This window comes from Chiloscyllium plagiosum, unplaced genomic scaffold, assembly GCF_037043375.1.
Source record: "Chiloscyllium plagiosum isolate Xiang-an unplaced genomic scaffold, Cpla_swu_hap1 HiC_scaffold_4, whole genome shotgun sequence".
In the NCBI taxonomy this organism is placed as follows: Eukaryota; Metazoa; Chordata; class Chondrichthyes; order Orectolobiformes; family Hemiscylliidae; genus Chiloscyllium; species Chiloscyllium plagiosum.
In genome coordinates this window covers 19,269,792-19,297,299 of record NW_028270142.1, presented here as the reverse complement: position 1 = coordinate 19,297,299, position 27,508 = coordinate 19,269,792, and the positions used below count along the sequence as shown (strand labels likewise).

The 27,508-nt window shown below is 44.3% G+C and overlaps 1 protein-coding gene across 5 annotated transcripts in view; it reads left to right on the top strand.

Annotated features, from left to right (window-relative positions):
• pag1 (phosphoprotein membrane anchor with glycosphingolipid microdomains 1) overlaps positions 1-27,508 on the top strand; it is a 176,626-nt gene that overhangs the window by 57,064 nt on the left and 92,054 nt on the right. For 2 of the 5 annotated variants that reach the window (XM_087986002.1, XM_043689090.2), the window contains exon 2: positions 16,797-16,942. The exons of the other annotated variants lie outside the window; for them this stretch is intronic. The gene's annotated coding sequence lies outside the window, so the exon portion shown is untranslated. The remainder of the gene's footprint in view (positions 1-16,796; positions 16,943-27,508) is intronic. 5 annotated transcript variants of the gene reach the window in all.

Genomic DNA, 27,508 nt, shown 5'->3' with positions numbered 1-27,508 from the left:
GCTCTTTTCTCTCTCTTCGCTCTTTTCTCTCTCTCTCGCTCTTTTCTCTCTCTTCGCTCTTTTCTCTCTCTCCGCTCTTTTCTCTCTCTTTCGCTCTTTTCTCTCTCTCGCTCTTTTCTCTCTCTTTCGCTCTTTTCTCCCTCGCTCTTTTCTCTCTCTTTCGCTCTTTTCTCCCTCGCTCTTTTCTCTCTCTTTCTCTCTTTTCTCCCTCGCTCTTTTCTCTCTCTTTCTCTCTTTTCTCCCTCGCTCTTTTCTCTCTCTCTCGCTCTTTTCTCTCTCTCTCCGCTCTTTCTCTCTCTCTCGCTCTTTTCTCTCTCTCTCGTCTCTTTTCTCTCTCGCTCTTTTCTCTCTCGCTCTTTTCTCTCTCGCTCTTTTCTCTCTCGCTCTTTTCTCTCTCGCTCTTTTCTCTCTCGCTCTTTTCTCTCTCGCTCTTTTCTCTCTCGCTCTTTCTCTCTCGCTCTTTTCTCTCCGCTCTTTTCTCTCTCTTTCGCTCTTTTCTCCCTCGCTCTTTTCTCTCTCTTTCTCTCTTTTCTCCCTCGCTCTTTTCTCTCTCTTTCTCTCTTTTCTCCCTCGCTCTTTTCTCTCTCTCTCGCTCTTTTCTCCCTCGCTCTTTTCTCCTTCGCTCTTTTCTCTCTCGCTCTTTTCTCTCTCGCTCTTTTCTCTCTCGCTCTTTTCTCTCTCGCTCTTTTCTCTCTCGCTCTTTTCTCTCTCGCTCTTTTCTCTCTCGCTCTTTTCTCTCTCTTTCTCTCTTTTCTCCCTCGCTCTTTTCTCTCTCTTTCTCTCTTTTCTCTCTCGCTCTTTTCTCTCTCGCTCTTTTCTCTCTCTTTCGCTCTTTTCTCCCTCGCTCTTTTCTCCCTCGCTCTTTTCTCCCTCGCTCTTTTCTCCCTCGCTCTTTTCTCCCTCGCTCTTTTCTCTCTCTCTCGCTCTTTTCTCTCCCGCTCTTTTCTCTCTCTTTCTCTCTTTTCTCTCTCGCTCTTTTCTCTCTCTCTCTCGCTCTTTTCTCTCGCTCTCGCTCTTTTCTCTCTCGCTCTTTTCTCTCTCGCTCTTTTCTCTCTCGCTCTTTTCTCTCTCGCTCTTTTCTCTCTCGCTCTTTTCTCTCTCGCTCTTTTCTCCCTCGCTCTTTTCTCCCTCGCTCATTTCTCCCTCGCTCTTTTCTCCCTCGCTCTTTTCTCCCTCGCTCTTTTCTCCCTCGCTCTTTTCTCTCTCGCTCTTTTCTCTCTCTCTCGCTCTTTTCTCTCCCGCTCTTTTCTCTCTCTTTCTCTCTTTTCTCTCTCGCTCTTTTCTCTCTCTCTCTCGCTCTTTTCTCTCGCTCTCGCTCTTTTCTCTCTCGCTCTTTTCTCTCTCTTTCGCTCTTTTCTCCCTCGCTCTTTTCTCCCTCGCTCTTTTCTCCCTCGCTCTTTTCTCCCTCGCTCTTTTCTCTCTCTCTCGCTCTTTTCTCTCCCGCTCTTTTCTCTCTCTTTCTCTCTTTTCTCTCTCGCTCTTTTCTCTCTCTCTCTCGCTCTTTTCTCTCGCTCTCGCTCTTTTCTCTCTCGCTCTTTTCTCTCTCGCTCTTTTCTCTCTCGCTCTTTTCTCTCTCGCTCTTTTCTCTCTCGCTCTTTTCTCTCTCGCTCTTTTCTCTCTCGCTCTTTTCTCTCTCGCTCTTTTCTCCCTCGCTCTTTTCTCCCTCGCTCATTTCTCCCTCGCTCTTTTCTCCCTCGCTCTTTTCTCCCTCGCTCTTTCTCCCTCGCTCTTTTCTCTCTCGCTCTTTTCTCTCTCTCTCGCTCTTTTCTCTCCGCTCTTTTCTCTCTCTTTCTCTCTTTTCTCTCTCGCTCTTTTCTCTCTCTCTCTCGCTCTTTTCTCTCGCTCTCGCTCTTTTCTCTCTCGCTCTTTTCTCTCTCGCTCTTTTCTCTCTCGCTCTTTTCTCTCTCGCTCTTTTCTCTCTCGCTCTTTTCTCTCTCGCTCTTTCTCTCTCCTCTTTCTCTCTCGCTCTTTTCTCTCTCGCTCTTTTCTCTCTCGCTCTTTTCTCCCTCGCTCTTTTCTCCCTCGCTCTTTTCTCCCTCGCTCATTTCTCCCTCGCTCTTTTCTCCCTCGCTCTTTTCTCCCTCGCTCTTTTCTCTCTCGCTCTTTTCTTTCTCTCTCGCTCTTTTCTCTCTCTCTCGCTCTTTTCTCTCTCTTTCGCTCTTTTCTCTCTCTTTCGCTCTTTTCTCTCTCTTTCGCTCTTTTCTCTCTCTTTCGCTCTTTTCTCTCTCTTTCGCTCTTTTCTCTCTCTCGTTCTTTTCTCTCTCTCGCTCTTTTCACTCTATTTCGCTCTTTTCTCCCTCGCTCTTTTCTCTCTCTTTCTCTCTTTTCTCCCTCGCTCTTTTCTCTCTCTTTCTCTCTTTTCTCTCTCGCTCTTTTCTCTCTCGCTCTTTTCTCTCTCGCTCTTTTCTCTCTCTTTCGCTCTTTTCTCTCTCTTTCGCTCTTTTCTCTCTCTTTCGCTCTTTTCTCTCTCTTTCGCTCTTTTCTCTCGCTTTCGCTCTTTTCTCTCTCTTTCGCTCTTTTCTCCCTCGCTCTTTTCTCTCTTCTTTCTCTCTTTTCTCCCTCGCTCTTTTCTCTCTCTTTCTCTCTTTTCTCTCTCGCTCTTTTCTCTCTCTCTCGCTCTTTTCTCTCTCGCTCTTTTCTCTCTCGCTCTTTTCTCTCTCGCTCTTTCTCTCTCTCTCTCGCTCTTTTCTCTCTCGCTCTTTTCTCTCTCGCTCTTTTCTCTCTCGCTCTTTTCTCTCTCGCTCTTTTCTCTCTCGCTCTTTCTCTCTCGCTCTTTTCTCTCTCGCTCTTTTCTCTCTCGCTCTTTCTCTCTCGCTCTTTTCTCTCTCGCTCTTTTCTCTCTCGCTCTTTTCTCTCTCGCTCTTTTCTCTCTCGCTCTTTTCTCTCTCGCTCTTCTCTCCCCTCTTCTCTCCCTCTTCTCTCCCCTCTTCTCTCCCCTCTTCTCTCCCCTCTTCTCTCCCCTCTTCTCTCCCCTCTTCTCTCCCCTCTTCTCTCCCCTCTTCTCTCCCCTCTTCTCTCCCCTCTTCTCTCCCCTCTTCTCTCCCCTCTTCTCTCCCCTCTTCTCTCCCCTCTTCTCTCCCCTCTTCTCTCCCCTCTTCTCTCCCCTCTTCTCTCCCCTCTTCTCTCCCCTCTTCTCTCCCCTCTTCTCTCCCCTCTTCTCTCCCCTCTTCTCTCCCCTCTTCTCTCCCCTCTTCTCTCCCCTCTTCTCTCCCCTCTTCTCTCCCCTCTTCTCTCCCCTCTTCTCTCCCCTCTTCTCTCCCCTCTTCTCTCCCCTCTTCTCTCCCCTCTTCTCTCCCCTCTTCTCTCCCCTCTTCTCTCCCCTCTTCTCTCCCCTCTTCTCTCCCCTCTTCTCTCCCCTCTTCTCTCCCCTCTTCTCTCCCCTCTTCTCTCCCCTCTTCTCTCCCCTCTTCTCTCCCCTCTTCTCTCCCCTCTCTCTCCCCTCTTCTCTCCCCTCTTCTCTCCCCTCTTCTCTCCCCTCTTCTCTCCCCTCTTCTCTCCCCTCTTCTCTCCCCTCTTCTCTCCCTCTCTCTCTCTTTCTCTCTCTTTCTCTCTCTCCTTTTCTCTCTCTCCTTTTCTCTCTCTCCTTTTCTCTCTCTCCTTTTCTCTCTCTCCTTTTCTCTCTCTCCTTTTCTCTCTCTCCTTTTCTCTCTCTCGCGCTCTTTTCTCTCTCTCTCGCGCTCTTTTCTCTCTCTCTCGCGCTCTTTTCTCTCTCTCTCTCGCTCTTTTCTCTCTCTCTCTCGCTCTTTTCTCTCTCTCTCTCGCTCTTTTCTCTCTCCCTCGCTCTTTTCTTTCTCTCTCGCTCTTTTCTTTCTCTCTCGCTCTTTTCTCTCTCTTTCTCTCTTTTCTCCCTCGCTCTTTTCTCTCTCTTTCTCTCTTTTCTCTTTCTCTCTTTTCTCTCTCGCTCTTTTCTCTCTCTCTCGCTCTTTTCTCTCTCTCTCGCTCTTTTCTCTCTCTCTCGCTCTTTTCTCTCTCTCTCGCTCTTTTCTCTCTCCCTCGCTCTTTTCTTTCTCCCTCGCTCTTTTCTTTCTCCCTCGCTCTTTTCTTTCTCCTCTCTCTCGCTCTTTTCTCTCTCTCTCGCTCTTTTCTCTCTCTCTCGCTCTTTTCTCTCTCTCTCGCTCTTTTCCTCTCTCCCTCGCTCTTTTCTTCTCTCCCTCGCTCTTTTCTTTCTCCCTCGCTCTTTTCTTTCTCCCTCGCTCTTTTCTTTCTCCCTCGCTCTTTTCTCTCTCCTCGCTCTTTTCTCTCTCTCTCGCTCTTTTCTCTCTCCTCTCGCTCTTTCTTTTTTTTTTCTCTCGCTCTTTCTCTCTTTCTCTCCCTCGCTCTTTTCTCTCTCTTTCTCTCTTTTCTCTTTCTCTCTTTTCTCTCTCGCTCTTTTCTCTCTCTCTCGCTCTTTTCTCTCTCTCTCGCTCTTTTCTCTCTCTCTCGCTCTTTTCTCTCTCTCTCGCTCTTTTCTCTCTCCCTCGCTCTTTTCTTTCTCCCTCGCTCTTTTCTTTCTCCCTCGCTCTTTTCTTTCTCCCTCGCTCTTTTCTCTCTCTCTCGCTCTTTTCTCTCTCTCTCGCTCTTTTCTCTCTCTCTCGCTCTTTTCTCTCTCTCTCGCTCTTTTCTCTCTCCCTCGCTCTTTTCTCTCTCCCTCGCTCTTTTCTTTCTCCCTCGCTCTTTTCTTTCTCCCTCGCTCTTTTCTTTCTCCCTCGCTCTTTTCTTTCTCTCTCGCTCTTTTCTCTCTCTCTCGCTCTTTTCTCTCTCCGCTCTTTTCTCTCTCTTTCTCTCTTTCTCCCTCGCTCTTTTCTCTCTCTTTCTCTCTTTTCTCTTTCTCTCTTTTCTCTCTCGCTCTTTTCTTTCTCTTTCGCTCTTTTCTCCCTCGCTCTTTTCTCTCTCTTTCGCTCTTTTCTTCTCTCGCTCTTTTCTCTCTCTCTTTTCTCCCTCGCTCTTTTCTCTCTCTTTCTCTCTTTTCTCTCTCGCTCTTTTCTCTCTCTTTCGCTCTTTTCTCTTTCGCTCTTTTCTCTCTCGCTCTTTTCTCTCTCTCGCTCTTTTCTCTCTCGCTCTTTTCTCTCTCTTTCGCTCTTTTCTCTCTCTTTCGCTCTTTTCTCTCTCTTCGCTCTTTTCTCTCTCTTTCGCTCTTTTCTCTCTCTTTCGCTCTTTTCTCTCTCTCTCGCTCTTTTCTCTCTCTCGCTCTTTTCTCTCTCTCGCTCTTTTCTCTCTCTTTCGCTCTTTTCTCCCTCGCTCTTTTCTCTCTCTTTCGCTCTTTTCTCCCTCGCTCTTTTCTCTCTCTTTCGCTCTTTTCTCCCTCGCTCTTTTCTCTCTCTTTCTCTCTTTTCTCCCTCGCTCTTTTCTCTCTCTTTCTCTCTTTTCTCTCTCGCTCTTTTCTCTCTCTCTCGCTCTTTTCTCTCTCTCTCGCTCTTTTCTCTCTCTCTCGCTCTTTTCTCTCTCTCTCGCTCTTTTCTCTCTCGCTCTTTTCTCTCTCGCTCTTTTCTCTCTCGCTCTTTTCTCTCTCGCTCTTTTCTCTCTCGCTCTTTTCTCTCTCGCTCTTTTCTCTCTCGCTCTTTTCTCTCTCGCTCTTTTCTCTCTCGCTCTTTTCTCTCTCGCTCTTTTCTCTCTCGCTCTTTTCTCTCTCTTTCGCTCTTTTCTCCCTCGCTCTTTTCTCTCTCTTTCTCTCTTTTCTCCCTCGCTCTTTTCTCTCTCTTTCTCTCTTTTCTCCCTCGCTCTTTTCTCTCTCTCTCGCTCTTTTCTCCCTCGCTCTTTTCTCTCTCGCTCTTTTCTCTCTCGCTCTTTTCTCTCTCGCTCTTTTCTCTCTCGCTCTTTTCTCTCTCGCTCTTTTCTCTCTCGCTCTTTTCTCTCTCGCTCTTTTCTCTCTCGCTCTTTTCTCTCTCGCTCTTTTCTCTCTCTTTCTCTCTTTTCTCCCTCGCTCTTTTCTCTCTCTTTCTCTCTTTTCTCTCTCGCTCTTTTCTCTCTCGCTCTTTTCTCTCTCTTTCGCTCTTTTCTCCCTCGCTCTTTTCTCCCTCGCTCTTTTCTCCCTCGCTCTTTTCTCCCTCGCTCTTTTCTCCCTCGCTCTTTTCTCTCTCTCTCGCTCTTTTCTCTCCCGCTCTTTTCTCTCTCTTTCTCTCTTTTCTCTCTCGCTCTTTTCTCTCTCTCTCTCGCTCTTTTCTCTCGCTCTCGCTCTTTTCTCTCTCGCTCTTTTCTCTCTCGCTCTTTTCTCTCTCGCTCTTTTCTCTCTCGCTCTTTTCTCTCTCGCTCTTTTCTCTCTCGCTCTTTTCTCTCTCGCTCTTTTCTCTCTCGCTCTTTTCTCCCTCGCTCTTTTCTCCCTCGCTCATTTCTCCCTCGCTCTTTTCTCCCTCGCTCTTTTCTCCCTCGCTCTTTTCTCCCTCGCTCTTTTCTCTCTCGCTCTTTTCTCTCTCTCTCGCTCTTTTCTCTCCCGCTCTTTTCTCTCTCTTTCTCTCTTTTCTCTCTCGCTCTTTTCTCTCTCTCTCTCGCTCTTTTCTCTCGCTCTCGCTCTTTTCTCTCTCGCTCTTTTCTCTCTCTTTCGCTCTTTTCTCCCTCGCTCTTTTCTCCCTCGCTCTTTTCTCCCTCGCTCTTTTCTCCCTCGCTCTTTTCTCTCTCTCTCGCTCTTTTCTCTCCCGCTCTTTTCTCTCTCTTTCTCTCTTTTCTCTCTCGCTCTTTTCTCTCTCTCTCTCGCTCTTTTCTCTCGCTCTCGCTCTTTTCTCTCTCGCTCTTTTCTCTCTCGCTCTTTTCTCTCTCGCTCTTTTCTCTCTCGCTCTTTTCTCTCTCGCTCTTTTCTCTCTCGCTCTTTTCTCTCTCGCTCTTTTCTCTCTCGCTCTTTTCTCCCTCGCTCTTTTCTCCCTCGCTCATTTCTCCCTCGCTCTTTTCTCCCTCGCTCTTTTCTCCCTCGCTCTTTTCTCCCTCGCTCTTTTCTCTCTCGCTCTTTTCTCTCTCTCTCGCTCTTTTCTCTCCCGCTCTTTTCTCTCTCTTTCTCTCTTTTCTCTCTCGCTCTTTTCTCTCTCTCTCTCGCTCTTTTCTCTCGCTCTCGCTCTTTTCTCTCTCGCTCTTTTCTCTCTCGCTCTTTTCTCTCTCGCTCTTTTCTCTCTCGCTCTTTTCTCTCTCGCTCTTTTCTCTCTCGCTCTTTTCTCTCTCGCTCTTTTCTCTCTCGCTCTTTTCTCCCTCGCTCTTTTCTCCCTCGCTCTTTTCTCCCTCGCTCATTTCTCCCTCGCTCTTTTCTCCCTCGCTCTTTTCTCCCTCGCTCTTTTCTCTCTCGCTCTTTTCTTTCTCTCTCGCTCTTTTCTCTCTCTCTCGCTCTTTTCTCTCTCTTTCGCTCTTTTCTCTCTCTTTCGCTCTTTTCTCTCTCTTTCGCTCTTTTCTCTCTCTTTCGCTCTTTTCTCTCTCTTTCGCTCTTTTCTCTCTCTTTCGCTCTTTTCTCTCTCTCGTTCTTTTCTCTCTCTCGCTCTTTTCACTCTATTTCGCTCTTTTCTCCCTCGCTCTTTTCTCTCTCTTTCTCTCTTTTCTCCCTCGCTCTTTTCTCTCTCTTTCTCTCTTTTCTCTCTCGCTCTTTTCTCTCTCGCTCTTTTCTCTCTCGCTCTTTTCTCTCTCTTTCGCTCTTTTCTCTCTCTTTCGCTCTTTTCTCTCGCTTTCGCTCTTTTCTCTCTCTTTCGCTCTTTTCTCTCGCTTTCGCTCTTTTCTCTCTCTTTCGCTCTTTTCTCCCTCGCTCTTTTCTCTCTCTTTCTCTCTTTTCTCCCTCGCTCTTTTCTCTCTCTTTCTCTCTTTTCTCTCTCGCTCTTTTCTCTCTCTCTCGCTCTTTTCTCTCTCGCTCTTTTCTCTCTCGCTCTTTTCTCTCTCGCTCTTTTCTCTCTCGCTCTTTTCTCTCTCTCTCTCGCTCTTTTCTCTCTCGCTCTTTTCTCTCTCGCTCTTTTCTCTCTCGCTCTTTTCTCTCTCGCTCTTTTCTCTCTCTTTCGCTCTTTTCTCTCTCGCTCTTTTCTCTCTCGCTCTTTTCTCTCTCGCTCTTTTCTCTCTCGCTCTTTTCTCTCTCGCTCTTTTCTCTCTCGCTCTTTTCTCTCTCGCTCTTTTCTCTCTCGCTCTTTTCTCGCTCGCTCTTTTCTCCCTCGCTCGCTCTTTTCTCCCTCGCTCGCTCTTTTCTCCCTCGCTCGCTCTTTTCTCCCTCGCTCGCTCTTTTCTCCCTCGCTCTTTTCTCCCTCGCTCTTTTCTCTCTCTTTCTCTCTTTTCTCCCTCGCTCTTTTCTCTCTCTTTCTCTCTTTTCTCTCTCGCTCTTTTCTCTCTCTCTCGCTCTTTTCTCTCTCGCTCTTTTCTCTCTCGCTCTTTTCTCTCTCGCTCTTTTCTCTCTCTCTCTCGCTCTTTTCTCTCTCGCTCTTTTCTCTCTCGCTCTTTTCTCTCTCGCTCTTTTCTCTCTCTTTCGCTCTTTTCTCTCTCGCTCTTTTCTCTCTCGCTCTTTTCTCTCTCGCTCTTTTCTCTCTCGCTCTTTTCTCTCTCGCTCTTTTCTCTCTCGCTCTTTTCTCTCTCGCTCTTTTCTCTCTCGCTCTTTTCTCTCTCGCTCTTTTCTCCCTCGCTCTTTTCTCCCTCGCTCGCTCTTTTCTCCCTCGCTCGCTCTTTTCTCCCTCGCTCGCTCTTTTCTCCCTCGCTCTTTTCTCTCTCGCTCTTTTCTCTCTCTTTCGCTCTTTTCTCCCTCGCTCTTTTCTCCCTCGCTCTTTTCTCCCTCGCTCTTTTCTCCCTCGCTCTTTTCTCCCTCGCTCTTTTCTCTCTCTCTCGCTCTTTTCTCTCCCGCTCTTTTCTCTCTCTTTCTCTCTTTTCTCTCTCGCTCTTTTCTCTCTCTCTCTCTCGCTCTTTTCTCTCTCGCTCTCGCTCTTTTCTCTCTCTCTCTCGCTCTTTTCTCTCTCTCTCGCTCTTTTCTCTCTCGCTCTTTTCTCTCTCGCTCTTTTCTCTCTCGCTCTTTTCTCTCTCGCTCTTTTCTCTCTCGCTCTTTTCTCCCTCGCTCTTTTCTCCCTCGCTCTTTTCTCCCTCGCTCTTTTCTCCCTCGCTCTTTTCTCCCTCGCTCTTTTCTCCCTCGCTCTTTTCTCCCTCGCTCTTTTCTCCCTCGCTCTTTTCTCCCTCGCTCTTTTCTCCCTCGCTCTTTTCTCCCTCGCTCTTTTCTCCCTCGCTCTTTTCTCCCTCGCTCTTTTCTCTCTCGCTCTTTTCTCTCTCTCTCGCTCTTTTCTCTCTCTCTCGCTCTTTTCTCTCTCTTTCGCTCTTTTCTCTCTCTTTCGCTCTTTTCTCTCTCTTTCGCTCTTTTCTCTCTCTTTCGCTCTTTTCTCTCTCTTTCGCTCTTTTCTCTCTCTTTCGCTCTTTTCTCTCTCTCGTTCTTTTCTCTCTCTCGCTCTTTCTCTCTCTTTCGCTCTTTTCACTCTCTTTCTCTCTTTTCTCCCTCGCTCTTTTCTCTCTCTTTCTCTCTTTTCTCTCTCGCTCTTTTCTCTCTCTCTCGCTCTTTTCTCTCTCGCTCTTTTCTCTCTCGCTCTTTTCTCTCTCGCTCTTTTCTCTCTCTCTCTCGCTCTTTTCTCTCTCGCTCTTTTCTCTCTCGCTCTTTTCTCTCTCGCTCTTTTCTCTCTCTTTCGCTCTTTTCTCTCTCGCTCTTTTCTCTCTCGCTCTTTTCTCTCTCGCTCTTTTCTCTCTCGCTCTTTTCTCTCTCGCTCTTTTCTCTCTCGCTCTTTTCTCTCTCGCTCTTTTCTCTCTCGCTCTTTTCTCGCTCGCTCTTTTCTCCCTCGCTCGCTCTTTTCTCCCTCGCTCGCTCTTTTCTCCCTCGCTCGCTCTTTTCTCCCTCGCTCGCTCTTTTCTCCCTCGCTCGCTCTTTTCTCCCTCGCTCGCTCTTTTCTCCCTCGCTCTTTTCTCCCTCGCTCTTTTCTCCCTCGCTCTTTTCTCCCTCGCTCTTTTCTCCCTCGCTCTTTTCTCCCTCGCTCTTTTCTCCCTCGCTCTTTTCTCCCTCGCTCTTTTCTCCCTCGCTCTTTTCTCCCTCGCTCTTTTCTCCCTCGCTCTTTTCTCCCTCGCTCTTTTCTCCCTCGCTCTTTTCTCCCTCGCTCTTTTCTCCCTCGCTCTTTTCTCCCTCGCTCTTTTCTCCCTCGCTCTTTTCTCCCTCGCTCTTTTCTCCCTCGCTCTTTTCTCCCTCGCTCTTTTCTCCCTCGCTCTTTTCTCCCTCGCTCTTTTCTCCCTCGCTCTCTCTTTTCTCCCTCGCTCTTTTCTCCCTCGCTCTCTCTTTTCTCCCTCGCTCTCTCTTTTCTCCCTCGCTCTTTTCTCTCTCTTTCTCTCTTTTCTCCCTCGCTCTTTTCTCTCTCTTTCTCTCTTTTCTCCCTCGCTCTTTTCTCCCTCGCTCTTTTCTCCCTCGCTCTTTTCTCCCTCGCTCTTTTCTCCCTCGCTCTTTTCTCCCTCGCTCTTTTCTCCCTCGCTCTTTTCTCCCTCGCTCTTTTCTCCCTCGCTCTTTTCTCCCTCGCTCTTTTCTCCCTCGCTCTTTTCTCCCTCGCTCTTTTCTCCCTCGCTCTTTTCTCCCTCGCTCTTTTCTCCCTCGCTCTTTTCTCCCTCGCTCTTTTCTCCCTCGCTCTTTTCTCCCTCGCTCTTTTCTCCCTCGCTCTTTTCTCCCTCGCTCTTTTCTCCCTCGCTCTTTTCTCCCTCGCTCTTTTCTCCCTCGCTCTTTTCTCCCTCGCTCTTTTCTCCCTCGCTCTTTTCTCCCTCGCTCTTTTCTCCCTCGCTCTTTTCTCCCTCGCTCTTTTCTCTCGCTCTTTTCTCTCTCGCTCTTTTCTCTCTCTTTCTCTCTTGCTCTTTTCTCTCTCTTTCGCTCTTTTCTCTCTCGCTCTTTTCTCTCTCTTTCGCTCTTTTCTCTCTCGCTCTTTTCTCTCTCTTTCGCTCCCCTCTCTCTTTCGCTCCCCTCTCTCTCGCTCCCCTCTCTCTCGCTCCCCTCTCTCTCGCTCCCCTCTCTCTCGCTCCCCTCTCTCTCGCTCTTTTCCTCTCTCGCTCTTTTCCTCTCTCGCTCTTTTCCTCTCTCGCTCTTTTCCTCTCTCGCTCTTTTCCTCTCTCGCTCTTTTCCTCTCTCGCTCTTTTCCTCTCTCGCTCTCTTTTCCTCTCTCGCTCTCTTTTCCTCTCTCGCTCTCTTTTCCTCTCTCGCTCTCTTTTCCTCTCTCGCTCTCTTTTCCTCTCTCGCTCTCTTTTCCTCTCTCGCTCTCTTTTCCTCTCTCGCTCTCTTTTCCTCTCTCGCTCTCTTTTCCTCTCTCGCTCTCTTTTCCTCTCTCGCTCTCTTTTCCTCTCTCGCTCTCTTTTCCTCTCTCGCTCTCTTTTCCTCTCTCGCTCTCTTTTCCTCTCTCGCTCTCTTTTCCTCTCTCGCTCTCTTTTCCTCTCTCGCTCTCTTTTCCTCTCTCGCTCTCTTTTCCTCTCTCGCTCTCTTTTCCTCTCTCGCTCTCTTTTCCTCTCTCGCTCTCTTTTCCTCTCTCGCTCTCTTTTCCTCTCTCGCTCTCTTTTCCTCTCTCGCTCTCTTTTCCTCTCTCGCTCTCTTTTCCTCTCTCGCTCTCTTTTCCTCTCTCGCTCTCTTTTCCTCTCTCGCTCTCTTTTCCTCTCTCGCTCTCTTTTCCTCTCTCGCTCTCTTTTCCTCTCTCTCCCCCTTGTATAGAGGCGACCAGTGTGGTTTAACTTGAGGGTGACCATGCCTTAGAGGAGCTAAGTGGCTGAAAAGGAGAGTTCTTCATGTCACCTTCAGTTGGCGAGGGAATTGAACTCATGGTTTTTGGCAGCATTCTGCATCGCAAACCAGCCGTCCTGCTAGTGGACCTCACTGACCTGCTAGTCAATCTGCTGGACAGCTGGTTTGTGATATTAAAAGAATGAGTTTAATCCACGTACAGACAGAAAGTACCCTCCTTACAGCAACTTGACATTTACAGTACAGTTTTGAGCATTTTTCTAAAACAAGATTTTGAGCATTTGTGTGAAGTAACTAGAAAGAGGACACTTTAAAAGAACAGATTAGTGTCATTAATGAGAATCTTGTGCAGCATTCCACAGCTGCAGAGTAAGATCAAGAAGAATTGTAACTGTGGACTTTCAAACCATAGTGTTATGACTTCAGCTGATGTTATTTCTGGACAAGTTCGATCCCAGACAGAGATCTGACATGACAGAACATATTTTGTTTTCTCTTTTGGTTTTAACAAGGTAGTCTCTAACTGAACAGTATGCATGCAATTCTGAAGATTTGATTTTAATGATGAAACAGAAGTTTATTATGCAAAAGAAATGGAGATAAAATGGAAACACATGGTAAATTATAATCCCATCAATCCCAAAAGCACTCCTTCACACCACTCACGCTTGAGAAAATTCCCTTCACTTTCACATCTATAAGCTTTAATTAACTGTGGCTTTAGTTTCCCATCTTAAGAATCTGCTTAACTCTTCCTTGAATCTTCATTCTGGTTAGCTCAGATTTCCTCAGGGTTGTAACCAGACATCGGGTCTGGAATTTACAAACTTAACTGTTCTATTGCTTTAAAATTAAAAATCACACGACCCCCGATTATAGTCCAACAGATTTAATTGGAAGCATTAGCGTTTGGAGCGCTGCTCCTTCATCAGGTGGTGTTCATCAACCACCTGATGAAGGAGCAGCGCTCCGATAGCTAGTGCTTCTAATTAAACCTGTTGGACTATAATCTGGTGTTGTGTGATTTTTTTTTCAAAATTTTGTATGACCCAGTTCAACACTGGCATCTCCAAATCAGTTCTATTTCTTTACCATCTTCAGTTCTGCTTTAGTTCTTAATCTCCTTTTGTCAGAAGCAACCCTTTAGCTTCAACCAAAAATTCTGTAAAATTACCAATCTTAAACCCCAGAAGTTTTATTCTAAGCTGTGGGTATTTTCCCCCAGTCAACGGGAGTAGGTCAATCTCTCACATTGTGAACTGAGAGCCGAATGCACAACTGTTTATTTGTTCACTCATAAACTCTTGCAATGAAAACTCATGCCTCTCAGCAGGTATGGAAGCTACATCTCCATGAATTGTTTGTATGCAGTGGATAAAGGCTGGCAGCCTTTCACAACGTGTGAAATGCAGGATAAGTGAAGTGCCAACCTTTTGGAAAGCAATCTGTTGTCACACAGTGATAGCAGTCTCTGAGAGAAGTGTTTTGAGTAGCAGCGCCTTAATGGTTAAAAGCCTCTCAGACTCTCATTTTCATCAAAAACAGTCTCTTGCTGTGCACTCTCCTTGGTGACCTCACTGAATTGCTGACCAGTCAGGGACATAATGCCAGAGCTGTTAAATCCTGAACTGAGGATTAGAGTTCTTAATTGAGAGAGAATTGCAGGTCAAGATTTTAAGTGTTTATTGTAACGAGTGAACAAATGATTTGTGAAAACAAACATAGACTAATAATAATGAGTGGGTAACACTCCAAACTAAAGCAAAGATAATTTCCCATTAATTATGTCGCTGAAATACTATGCATTTTACTTGTTACCATGCTCCCAGCAGATATGAAACATAGAAATATACAGCATGGAAGCAGACCCTTCAAACCCATCCAAGCTGACCAGATCTCCCAAATTAATCTAATTCCATTTGTCAGCTTTTGGCCGATATCCCTCTAATCACTTCCTATTCATAACCCAGATGCCTTTTAAATGCTGTAATTGCAACAGCCTACCATTTCCTCTGGCAGCTCATTCCATATACGCACCGTCCTCTGCATGAAAATGTTGCCCCTGAGGTCCCTTTTAAATCTTTCCCTTTTCAACTTCTACCTATGCCCTCTAATTCTATACTTACCCATCCCAGAGGAAAGAACTTGACTATTCACCCTATTTGCCCCTAATGATTTTATAAACCATGGCCTCTGACACTACAGGGAAAATAGCTGCAGCCTATTCAGCCTCTCCCTCTAACCCTGGTAATATTCTTGTAAATCTTTTCTGAACCCTTTCAAGTTTAACAACATCTTTCCTATAGTAGGAAGACCAGAATTGAATGTAGTATTTCAAAAGTGGCCTGACTAATGTCCTGTGCAGCAGCAACATGACCTCCCAACTCTGATACAGAATGCACTGACCAATAAAGGAAAGCATATCAAATGTCTTCTTCAGTATCCTGTCTACTTTCGAGGAACTGTGAACCTGCACTCTAAGATCTCTGTGCAGCAACGCTCAGCAGGACCTTGTACTTAAGTGTATAAGTCCTTTCCTGATTTGCCCTACCAAAATGTAGCATCTCACATTTATCTAAATTAAACTCCATCTGCCCTTTCTTGGCCCATTGGCCCATCTGATCAAGATCCCATTGTACTCTGAGGTAACCTTCTTTGCTGTCCACAACACCTCCAAATTTAGTGTCATCTATAAACTTTCTAAGCTCCTCCTATATAAATGATTTGGATATGAATATAAATATTGAAAAGCAGTGGACCCACCACTGATCCTTGTGGCACATTGCTGCTTTCAGTCCTCCATTCTAAAATGCAACCCTCCACCACCTTCCTGTGCAACCTACCGTCGAGCTAATTCTATGTGCAATGGCTAGTTCTTCCTGTATTCCATGTGATTTTAATGTCATTAACCAGTCCACTGTGAGGAACCTTGTCAAATGCCTTACTGAAGTCCATCGCTTTGCCTTCATCAATCCTCTTCATCACTTCTTCAAAAACTTAATTAAATTAATGAGACCATGATTTCCATACACAAAGCCATGTTGACTATCTGTAATCAGTCCTTGCCTTTCCAAATACGTGTAAAACCTGTCCCTCTGGATTCCCTCCAGCAAATTGCCCACCACCGATGTCAGGTTCATCGATCTATAGTTCCCTGATTTCTTTTTCTTAAAGAAATCCACCGCATTAGCCTACCTCCAGTCTTCCAGCACCTCACCTGTGGCTATCAATGATACAAATATCTCAGCAACCACTTCCCTAGCTTCCCACAAAGTTCTAGGGTACACCTGAATTAGGTCCTGGGGGTTTAATCCACCTTTTATGCATTGTAACCATCTAGCACCACCACCTCTGTAATATGAACACTTTTCAAGATGTCACCATTTATTTCACCAAGTTGTCTAGCTTCCATATTCTTCTCCATAGTAAATACTGATGCAAAATACTTGTTTTGTATCTCCCCATCTCCTGTGGTTCCAAACTTAGGCAGCCTTGCTGATCTTTAAGGGGCCCTATTCTCTCCCTAGATCCCTTTTGTCTTTACTGTATTTGTCGAATCCCTTTTGATTCTCCTTAACCCTATTTGCCAAGGCTATCTCACGTCCCATTTTTGCCCTCCTGATTTCCTTCTTAAGTATACTCCTCTTGCCCTTACACTCCTTTAGGGATTCACTTGATCACTGCTGTCTATACTTGCTTTTTCTTGACCAGGACCTCAATTTCTCCAGCATTCTGTCCACCTACCAGCCTTGCCCGAGCAGAAACATACCGTCTCCGGATTCGCGTTACCTCTTACCTCTTTGTTTTGTTTTGAAGGCTTCCTAGTTTCCATCTATTCCTTTACCTGCGAATATCTCTTGAAGATTAAGCTCCGTTCTCCTCTGTTTTTCAGAAGGCTCTGTTCCTCAGTAGGGTGAGTTGTCCAGTGTCTTTGAAAGTATTAAGCTCCGTTTTCTGAATATCTGCAAACCAATTTTCAGCACCCAGGCCCATTCTGGCAATTCCTTGAGCTTTAAATCTCTAAGTCCCTTCTCTTCAAACAGTGAACCAATTCTCACCAATATCCTGCTTGGTGGCTACGATAGAAAGATTTTCCTCTACTTTTCACAGTTGAATTTCCATTTCCTTGTCTCAGTCTCAATATCTGTGTCCAGAAAACCAGTTGCCTCTTTTGTTTCATGGTATGAAAACACTAACTTCATTTTCTACTGATTTTGGTTACAGATCACATGCATCTGCAGATTTGGTATGATCTTACAAACCCACTCTTGTCCCTCTATCAAAGAGACATAATCATCTTAAAGTATCACATTTGTAATACTTATCACTGACTCTCTAACTAGAACAAATAGCCTTTCACTAGTTACCATGTGAAAAGTATTGCCATTTTAGCAATATTTGTTTAAATCTTCCTACTGTTTCTATGCTCCTGTGGTCCTAGTCAGAGTATAAGTATAGCAAGTTACTAGTATATAGTGCCTTACATAAGTGGTTTGCAATGAATTGAAATATTCTTTGTTGAAAGCAAATACTGTCCAGACTGAAATCTGAAATACAAACAGAAAATGCTGGATAAACTTGGCAGTTTTGACGCAGGTTTCTCCTCCTCAGATGCCTACCAGACATGCTGAGTTTGTAAAGTGTGTTTTGTTTTTATTTAAGTATTTTTAATTACAGTTCTAAGGGAATACAGATGCATGATTTTTGTATAGCAAAATTCCATAGGAACAATGAGATAAATCACCCATGAAAGCTTTTTGGTAATGTTTAAGAAATAAATGCTAGTCAGGGGACCAGAACATTTTCTAGCTCTTGACATCTGTTAAGAGATTGTTTATGTCTGTCTGAGACCAGATTGAGCCAGTTTGATGCCTCCTTGTAAAGATGGTACTAGGTCAGTATTGCAGTGAAACATTAAAGGAAATAAAAGCAGGCTGGTATATGCTGATGGCAGCCTAAGGTGTTTTACAGTTAATTAAACATTTCTGAAGTGCAGTCATGTTGTAATATTGTTATGTCGAGTATTCCAAATCCTTTTAATCCACACCGTTCTGACTCAGCGGTGGGAGTGCTACCATTAAGTCAAAGTTGAACTTGTAGACCCTGTATCTTAATCGTGCCAATGTATTCCAATATTGTGTTTCAGTTGCCAAAATGAAAGCAGACCATACACTACTGGCTTGTGTGCATCACTTCCAATCCTTATTCAGTTCAAGCAACACTCTAGACAATTTGCATATCATGTGCACTCATGAACAGTTGAGTTTCTGGGAATAACGATATAGCCAAAAGGTAGGAAATCAATTTTTACATGAGTAGCAGTTTCAAGGAGTTGATATTCACTGTCTCCCATTATCTCGTTGTCAGAGTTACCAGTTCAGAGATTTGTTTCTGCTAATAGTGCTGCCAAGAATGATATAAAAGGGATGGAGTGTGCACCAGTGAAGCAATGATCTTGACCATGTGTATTGATGATATGCAGTTATGAGGAGTTGAACAGCTGTCTTCAATGATGTGCTATTCTGTAATTCCATCCACGAGCAGGTTTGCATCAGGCTGAATTTGACTTCTGTGGTACATGAATGGTAAATACAAAGGGTTTTGGACTTTTGACCAAGAATTGCGAGTTGCCTTTTACAACATTAGCCAATACTCAAGGACAGGTCTGACGAGCAGTCAAAAGGGAAGAACTGCAGGTGCTGAAAACCTGCAATAATGAAAGGAAGGGCTGGAAATATTTACATATATCTGGCAGCATCTGTGGCAAGAGAAATAGTTGGAGTTTCAACCAGATGGCCTTTCATCAAATAAAAGGTCATCAACTGTAATGCCAGGTGAGATTTTGCTGGGGTAGTCGAAGTCCTGTTGTCAGGTGGTCATCACCTTTTGGGAAGGAAGACAGACTTTCCCATGCTGTTGTCAGGAGGGAGCAAATAAGAGCCAGCACTCTAGGAGGCAGCTAGTTAAGGAAGGTAGATAGTCTTCTGACTGGGGCAGCCTAACAGCTTTAGCAACTCAGCAGCGCCACTGTAAAGGGTGGCCATTTCGGGTAAGTGTTAAATCTTTTGCATGGCAAGCAGGTAAGGCCTGGAGAATGGAGCCAAAACCTGTCCAGTCCAATCTTAGGCTGCAGAGGTATCATTTGCTACCATTAATGCCCTTCATATATCATGGGGGCTATTGTTCCAATGGCTGCCTCAGGAAACCAAGCATCAACGCAGCTGCAAACATTCCAACATGACATGACATTGCTTCACCAATGGCGCAATCCCAGCAGCCAAGAAAAATCATGCTTAATTGAACTGTTATTTATTCAAAATGGCCTCCATCTTCCAGTCAACAGTCAGCCAGTTGGTGCCATTTCCATTGATGGGAAGCATTCTGACAAAGGGACTTAGAGAGAGATATTTAGATGCATTTTACCTGTTTCCCTGCCATCTTCCTGGAAAAACATTGGTAACATTCTGCACATTAACCCTGCTTCTCTCCACAGATGTTGTGCTGCTATACTTTCAATTTTTATAACTTAATATCTGTGCTATTACATTTTGTCATAGCATAAGCCTGAATTTTGAAGCAAGCTTCATTTAAGGAAGCTTTCCATGCCTTCTGAAAATTCATATATGCTACGTCTTCAGTATTTCTTTTGTCCAATTGGTCACTTTGTCAAAAAAAATCACATCCATGCTGATTGAGTTTTAAGATCCCAAGTGTTAACTTTGTGCCAATTTTGAATTACAGAAAGTTATCCCTTATTGACTATTAATAGTTGTATTAACTGGTCTACAATTGCACAATTTTTCTTTACTTCCTTTGAAAAAATTTATGAATACTCTAATTATTTTAGTTTTAATGCCCTTCCAGTTATAAACACAGCGTAATGCTTTTTACTTTTCGGTCCATATTGTATTAATTTGGCAATCCTCGCACTTCAGTCTTTTTGGCGTTGTGCACACATATCAAAATATCAGTAACATGTTCTGAGTAAAAACTGCAAGTAGAATGACTGACAGAAAATACCTCCCTATAGAAGAGAGAGGTTTTAAACAAGACATGAGGGGCAAATTTGTTGTACAGAGGGTGGTTCGCGTGTGGAATGAAATTCCCGAGGAACTGATGGATGTGCGTACAATTAAATGTTTAAAAGACATTTTGGTAAGTACAAGAATGGGAAAGGTTTGGAGGGATTTGGGCCTGGAGCAGGCAGGTGGGACTAGTTCAGTTTAGGATTATGATCGGCATGGACTGGTTGGACCGAAGAGTCTGTTTCCATGCTGTATGATCCTATGACTCTGTTTTTGAATCCTGCTGTTATTTCTAAAGTCGAATTTATCAAAATATTAAAATTAAAAATGAATTCAATTATTTTGCATCTTAGATTTGTTGAAGTAACATAGTTATGTTTGTTCACACTCAGAATTCAGTTCAGAATTCAAAATAAACAAGAATCTAATTGCTGTCCATATGAAAATGCTGTCACGGTTCTGTAACTTGTTTGTTTATCTTTTATTCTTTTTCTAATCTATTTAAAAATTAATCAATCTGAAAACGAAGCTATATATTTAAGAGTACAGTTAAGAATGTGTGGACATCAAAAGCACGCATCAACTGAAGCTGCAAATAAATCACTGACAAAAAGAAACATTTTAATGAGGTTTTATTTACACAATGTAAGTGGTGTGAATGCTGACTGGATTGAAAGACAAAAATAAAATTTAATTCATTTAGAAATAAAGAGCCTAGTTCAGTTAATGTAGTTTTGATAGAATACCTCTTCTATGACATGTAAATGATGAACTGTAAATTTGTCATTTAGCTCTCCTTTTTTAGTTTATTAAATGTTACAGTTTCGAAATATGTAACAGCAAAGCTTTACTTTTAAACAAGATCAAAGGTTAGCTTATTTGACATTCATTGCTGAAACCATTGCTCTCGTACTCTGTCTCTGTCTGTCTCTGTCTGTCTGTCTGTCTCTCTCTCTCTCTCTCTCTCTCTCTCTCTCTCTCTCTGTCTCTCTCTTTTCACCCCCCCCACCCTTATCTGTCGAAGCAACTTATTTTTATGTATCATTACTGGTGAGCAACCTAAGATGGCTGCTATTGCCATGTGACCTTTGGGAAAAGCCAAGTGATTTTCTATTTAAGGCACTGGCACTTCTAAACCAGCCCTTTTTCTACCTGTGGTTCTTTGCTGCTGTTCTGGTCAATTCCAAATCTACACCCTCACCGTGACTCATTATGAAACTTTATCACATGGTTGAGGCTGCAGTGAAACATAAATTCATTGAGCGTTGTCTTTTGTCTTCTGATCTGCAAAGGATATCCACCTAAAGGGATTCTGTTCTGCCCTGTGAAGTTTATTATTTTGTTTTGTTTCACCACTATCTGTACCTATATTTTTCATGCTTCTTCTTGAGTTAATATATTAATTAGCATGTTTCTTTCAAACAGGGCTGCGGCGTGTTTTTTTGTGCTTTACATACTTTAGATTAGATTACATTACAGAGTGGAAACAGGCCCTTCGGCCCAACAAGTCCACACCGACCCGCCGAAGCGCAACCCTCCCATACCCCCACATTTACCCCTTACCTAACACTTGACCTAAGACACGATTAATTTTCCTTCTCAGGTGTCAGCATGATGGTATCACAATTTTTTAAAAAAAATTTCCTTTCAAAAACAGACTTTGATGAAGATGGCTGCCAAAGGGTCTAGGTATCTTTTACAACTTCTTCAAACAGAGTAACTCTCCAACTAAAACTTCCAGATAGATTTTTGAAAAAAGAAAAATTTGGTCATGGGTGTAATACCGGAGGCTGGTATCCCATCACCCATTATTTACAGGTGGAGAGTCCTTGACATTAATCCTGCTCCTTTGTGAACAAAATCTCTGACACTCCTGATTAGAGCTGTCGGCCAGGTCTCCCTGACAGACCAGACTAACAGCCCCAATCAGGGAACTCCGTATGAGGTCCACCTGGCTGACCTTGTTTAAATCACTGCATTCATCCCCCTCTGAGTTCCAGGTCATAAGCTGGTTCTTTTTTTTTTGTAGGCCCTCCTGGGGCATTTTAGTACTGAGTCAGGTTTCTCCAACTCTGCCTCTGATACAGCTGGTGTGTCATGCACAGTAGCTCACCTCTTGTGCCTAGAGCATCTCAGACGAAACTCAATCCTCTTCGGGTGGCAAAGGTGTGAAAGCAGCAACATCTGCCAAGACCATCTCAGATTGCAAAGTATCTTCAACACTCGACAGAAAAGGAGACTCCTGGGTTCTGGAAAGGCTGTGGACGAGCTGGGCATGTTTTGCTCCTAAAGTTTGCAGCTTTTATCTGCTCCACAATGCTGGTTCAGGACCTTTGCACCTACCTGAACCACACCTTGCATCAACCATGACCCTTACCCATGCAGCGCCATTCTCATAATTCCTGCGTCAAACTTCATCCTCTGAAGTAAACTGTCCCTCTCACTTAGTGGAGTCTTCTGTCTGGTGTTCCTGATGCCATATCACCCTCACCCAGGTCTGGTAAGATCTGATTTAACCTGTTGTGGCACCTTCTCCCCATTAGCAACTCTGCTGGAGCTAGCCCTATAGTTACATGAAGGATGGTCCTATAATCAAATAGGAGCTGAGACCATTTAATGTCTAGTGAAGCTCTGGGCTGTTTCTTTAATCCTGCCTTTATTATGGCAGGATTAATAACTCTGGCAGAAGGTGTCTTCTCTCAATCCAGGCCCAACAGTGCTGTGGCTTCTAGAAGCCTGGTATGGTGGAATTGGCTTGACACCGTCTAGATGATCTCCTGGTGTGGCGGACATGTCCAAGAGGCGTGGTCTTGACCGAGCTTGGAAGTCTTTGACAGTTTCCAGGTGTTCCAGCCACCTAACGTGAAGGTCTAGTCCCGGCATAGACATTTCATCTCGGTGTGGTGATGTGGCCACAGCCCACGTTCCCAGTGTACCTTGAGCCCAAGAGCCATTAATAAAACTCTGATGAATTTTTATTTCTTTTTCATTTTTTTATGACTTCTGTCATTAATTCAGGCGCTGTGGTATGGTGACTTGTAAAACCTTTCACTATTTTTTTGTAAAAATACACATAATAAATTTCTGTACTGTCCTGTTCTATGATGGATGGTATGGATCTGTCGTTATATGTCAAATACCACTTGACTTTAGGAAATAGTCCAATTCCCTGCTGGTAAATGGTGGCCCATTCTGTGTTTAACTTTTCTGGTAGTTCGTGTATTGCAAAAAAAATGCATGCAGTTTTTATCTATCATCGTCCTCATGTTTGATGAATGAACTCAATGCAAGTCCAGCCAGTTTGAGTGGGTGTCCACAATGGCTAGTAACATTGAGCCCATGAAAGGACCTGCACAGCCAGCATGTGACCAAGTCCAAGGTTCACCTGGCCTTTCCCAGAAATGTGGGGAGCTGCTGGAGGTAGTGTTTGTTCTTGTTGGCACTCTGGGCACTGCCCCACTAATGCAATTATGCTTATATCCAATCCTAGCCCCGGACATAACTTCTTGCCAACATCTTCATTTTGGGTATCCCTGGATGACCCTGATGGACTTTAGTCAGTATCTGGCAGCACACCTTTGCTTGGGACAATCAATCTTGCTTCCCCAAAATAATATGCTGTCCTCCACACTAAACATCCACTAACTTGATCAAATTTTTTGAGGAGGAGACAAAGATAATTGACAGAAAAGCCATTGATGCCGTCTACATGGACTTCAGCAAAAGTTTGACAAGGTCCCTCATGGAAGGCTGTACATAAGGTGCGATCACATGGCATCAGGGATCAACTAGCAGATACAGAACTGCCTTAGTCATAGGAGACAGAGGGTAGCGGAGGAAGGATGCTTTTCGGAATGGAGGGTTGTGACTAGTGGTGTTCCACAGGGATCAGTGTTGGGACTTCTGCCATTCCTGATCTACATAAGTGATTTGGAGGAAAAGGTAGCTGGTCTAATTAGTAAGTTTGCGGACAATACAAAGTGAGGAGGATTGTCAGAGGATACAACAAGCTATAGATCAGTTGGCGGCATGGGTAGAAAAATTACAGATGGAGTTTAATCCAGACGAATATGAGATATTTCATTTTGGAAGGTCAAATACAGATGGAAATTATACTGTCATGGCAGAAACCTTAGGGATATTGATATGCGGAGAGATTTGGGTGTGCAGGTCCATAGATCACTGAAAGTGACAGTGCAGGTAGATAAGGTAGTAAAAAAGGTCTATGGTATGCTTGCTTTCGTTGGATGGGGCATTGAGTATAAGGATAGATAGATAGATTATGCTGCAGCTTTATAGAACTTTAGTTAGGCTGCGCTTGGAATATTGTGTATAGTTCTGGCCACCACACTACCAGAATGATTGGATGCTTTGGAGAAGGTATAGAAAATGTTTACCAGGATCTTGCCTGAGGGATTTTAGCTGTGAAGAAAGTTTTTGGATAGACTGGGTTTGTTCTCATTGGAACAAATGAAGTTGAGGGGCGACCTATTAGAAGTTTATATGATAATGTGAATGGCCTGGATAGAGTGGAAAGTATGAGACCTTTTCCCAAGATAGAGAGGTCAATTACTAGGGGACACATGTTCAAAGGTGCAGGGGAGGAAGTTTTGCACACAGGGTGGTGAGTGCCTGGAATGCAATGCCAGAGGAGATGGTTGAAGCAGACATAATAACAGCATTCAAGAAGCACCTGGAAGAATACATGAATTGGAAGGATATGGATCCTGTAAGTGAAGACAATTTTAACATGGAACGGCAAGATGTGTTGGCATACTCTTGGAGGACTGAAGGGCCTGTTCCTGTGCTGTATTGTTCTTTGTACTGTGTTCCAGTCTCTCTCTGGGTCCAAAAAGGTTTCAATTCTGGTTGGCCCTTCGCTTTCCCACATCACTACCAGCTGTTTCAGTTTTACAAGAACAGGACCTTTCTGTCTCCAAAGTGTGGTATTATCAGGTGTGTCTGGAAAATTTAAAACAATTACAGACTTTTCAAGTAACAGTACCACCATTGGTGTATCTGCTGGTGGGAGGCAGCATTTGCTACTTAGCCTCCTGGACGGTGTTCCAACTTCTAATTATACACACTTGGAGCTCACTGCTGAATTCAGCCCGAAGCTATGGGAGGCACTGTCTTGCCCTCTTTAAACAGACCTAGCAGGTGTTTATGGTCTGTTATTAGTACAAATTTATGTCTGTAAAGATATTGATGGAACATCCTGATTCCAAATATGACTGTCAAATCTTCCTTCTCTATCTGAGCACATTTTATGTTCTGCATTAGCCAAAAGTCCTGGATTCGTATGCTATTAGGTGATCCCCTCCAGTCAGCCACCGATGAGTTAATTCTACCCCGATGCCATACGGGGAGGCGTTGCATGTCAACATTGGATCTTACTTGGGATCATAGTGTGCCAACTCCTTCCTGGATGAAAGCTGTTTCTTCACTTCCCTGAAAGCGATAGCTTGGCTTTGCGACCATTTCCAAGGCTGGCCCTCTTCAAAGATGCTAAGGTGCCAGGATAGAGGCCAGGTTATGTATGAACTTTCCATAATTCACCAGCCCAAGAAATGAAGTAAGCTCCGGTACAGACATGGAACCAGGACACCTTAGATTGCCCTCACTTTATCTTCCAGCGGGTGTAGCCCGTTCTTGTTGACTCTTGGTAGGTCACCTGGGGTGCCTGGATCACAAATATTTCCCTAATACACCCACTTGGGGAAACTTCTAAGGACAATGTCCAAGTTCTTAAGTGCTCCTTATTGGTCTTCCCTGTTATTAGCATGTCACCTTGCTAAATGGCAGCCTCGAGTGGACTTTGTAAAATGTTCTCCATCGTACACTGAAAAAATGCACAGACTGACGATACTCCAAATACAGTCTCGTATATTGGTACAAACCTTTGTGTATTAATTGTAGCAGGCTTTTGGGAATTCTCATCGAATTGCAATTGCAGGTACACATGGCTCATGTCCAGCTTTGTGAAGGACAGCCCCCTGCCAGCTTTGCATATATATCCTCCATGCGAGGCATTTATCTAGACGTGAAAAGCAGTTTACCATTTGTTTAAAATCCCCACTGAGGCGAACTGACCTGTCGGGCTTCACAATCGGTACAACTGGTGTTGCCCATTCCACAAACTGGACTGGTTTGATTATTCCTTTTCTTTCCAGCCTCCAGATTACTGTCTCTATTTTTGCCCATAAGGCAAATGACACTGGGCGGGCCTGCAGAATCATTGAATTGCTTCCTGGTCAACATGCAACGTGGCCTTGGCACCTTTTGATAGTTCCTCGACCTTCTTGAAAAGCCTCCAGGAAGCCATTTTCTAAAGGAAACCTGGACCAATTTTGTCCTGTCAAACGTGGGCCCAAGCCTTTCAACACAGTCAGTGGTAACTGAACCAGCTGCTTCCCATAAGAGGGTGTAGCTGAATTTGGACTTTTTGATCTGTAAAGGTTCCCCAGGATAGGTTCTGCTAAAAAGTGGATGCAGGAACAATTCCTGTGGCAAATCACTGGTCACAGTCCTCCAGTCCGAAAAACAACCTCCACTACCACCCTCTGTCTCCTACCATAAAGCCAATTTTGTATCATATTGACAAGCTCACCCTGAATCCAATGTGATCCAACTTCACTAATTAGTCTGCCATGCAGAACCTTATCAAAGGTTTTAGTAAAGTCCAAGTAAACAACTGCTCTGCCCTGATCAATCTTTTTGGTTACTTCCTCAAAAAACTCAACCAAGTTTGAGAGGCACAACTTCCTATGCACAAAGCCATGCTGACTGCACCTAATTGTTCCTTGCACCTCCAAATGCTTGCAAATCCTATCTTTCAGAATCCCTTCCAACAACTTACCCACCACTAATGTCAGATTTACAGGTCTGTAGTTCCCAGGCTTCTCCTGACCCATCTTTCTGAAATAAAGGCACTACAGTAGCCACTTTCCAGTCCTCCAGCACCTCACCCATGATCATAGCTGATGCAAATATTTCTGCTAGGGGCCTTGGAAATTCCACCCTGATTTCTCTCAACGTCATGGGATACACTCAAATCCCCTCTGAATCTCCTGCCCCTTACCCCAAAACTATGCCCCCTTGTGATTAACCCCTCAGCCAAGGGACGGGCCTGTTCACTCTGTTCTCTATTCACTCTGTTCTCTATTCACTCTGTTCTCTATTCACTCTGTTCTCTATTCACTCTGTTCTCTATTCACTCTGTCCGTACCCCTCATAATCTTATACACCTCAACCATGTCACCCCTCAGTCTTCTCTGCTCGAAAGAAAACAATCCAAGCCTATCTAGTCTTACCTCATATCTCAATTTCTCCATCCTTGGCAACAGCATGGTGAACCTCCCTCTGTACTCCCTCTAGTGCCATCACATCCTTCCTGTAGTGAGGTGACCAGAACTGCACACAGTACTGCAGCTGTGATCTAAGCAATGCTCTGTTTAACTCCAACATTACCTCCTTGCTCCTAGACTCTATGCCATGACTGATGAAAACAACTGTCTCCTATTCCTCCTTAACTATCTTCTTCACTTGCTCTGATTTCAGGGATTGGTGAATAATTGTCTCAAGACCCCTCTGTTCCTTAAAGTTACCCAGTGTCCTGCCATTCATTAAATACTCCCTCCTCTTGTTTCTTCTTCCAAAGTGCATCACTTCACACTTATCAGGGTTAAATACCATCTACTACTGGTCTGCCCACCTGACCAGCCAATCTATATCTTCCTGTGACCTACAACCATCTTCTTTGCTATTAACAACTCTACCAATCCTGGTATTATCTACAAATTTGTTTAACACTATTTCCCCCCCCCCATTTTCATCTACATCATTTATGTATATAACAAACAATAAGGGTCCCACTACTGATCCTTGTGGTACACTGCTAGACACCAACCTCTAGTCATTCAAACAGGCTTCTACCACTACCCTTTGTGTCCTTTACTAAACATGTTTTTGATCCATCTTGCCAAGTTTCCCTCCATTCCATGTGCTTTAACCATTTCAATCAGTCTCCTATGTGAGACCTTGTCAAAAGCTTTGCTAAAATCAATAGAAAATCCATCAACTGAACTTTCTTCATCCACACACTTCATCACATTTTCAGAAAATTCTAACAAATTAGTTAGACATTACCTCCCTCTGACAAGGCCATGCTGAATATCCCTGATTAACCTGTGCCTTTCCAAGTGGATATTAATTCACTCCTTCAGAATGTTTTCCAATAGTTTCCTTACCACTGACGTGAAACTCACTAGTTTATAATTTCCTGGTTCATCATTACTCCCCTTCTTGTAAAATGGAACCACATTTGCCATTCTCCAATCCTCTGCACTTATCCTGTGGCCAGAGAGGAATTAAAAATTTGTCATTGCCCTTGCAATTTCCTGCCTTGCCTCCCACAGCAGAGGCAATTCATCCGGGCCACGGGACTTTTGTGTTTTTAAGCCCAAAAAAACTCTCAATACCTCCCCATTTCCTATGTCAAACTGTGCAAGTTCCCCAAAATCCCTTTTCCTAAATTCTGTACCTTCGTTCTCCTTTTCCAGAGTGAAGACTGAAGTGAAATATTCATTCAACACCCTTTTCAATATCTTGCAACTTCACACACAGATTGCCCCCTTGTCCCTAATGGGCCTTTCTCTTTCCCTGGTTAATCTCTTTCCTTTAATGTACAGGTAGTTCTTCTATAATGCAACGGTTGTGTTGTTATGCAACCCTGCATTATAGAAAAATCACATTTACAAACAAAGCTTAAAGTGTTGCCGATATAATCATGTTACAGCCAACACATGTTTTAGAAGTTTGTGCTTTAGAAACA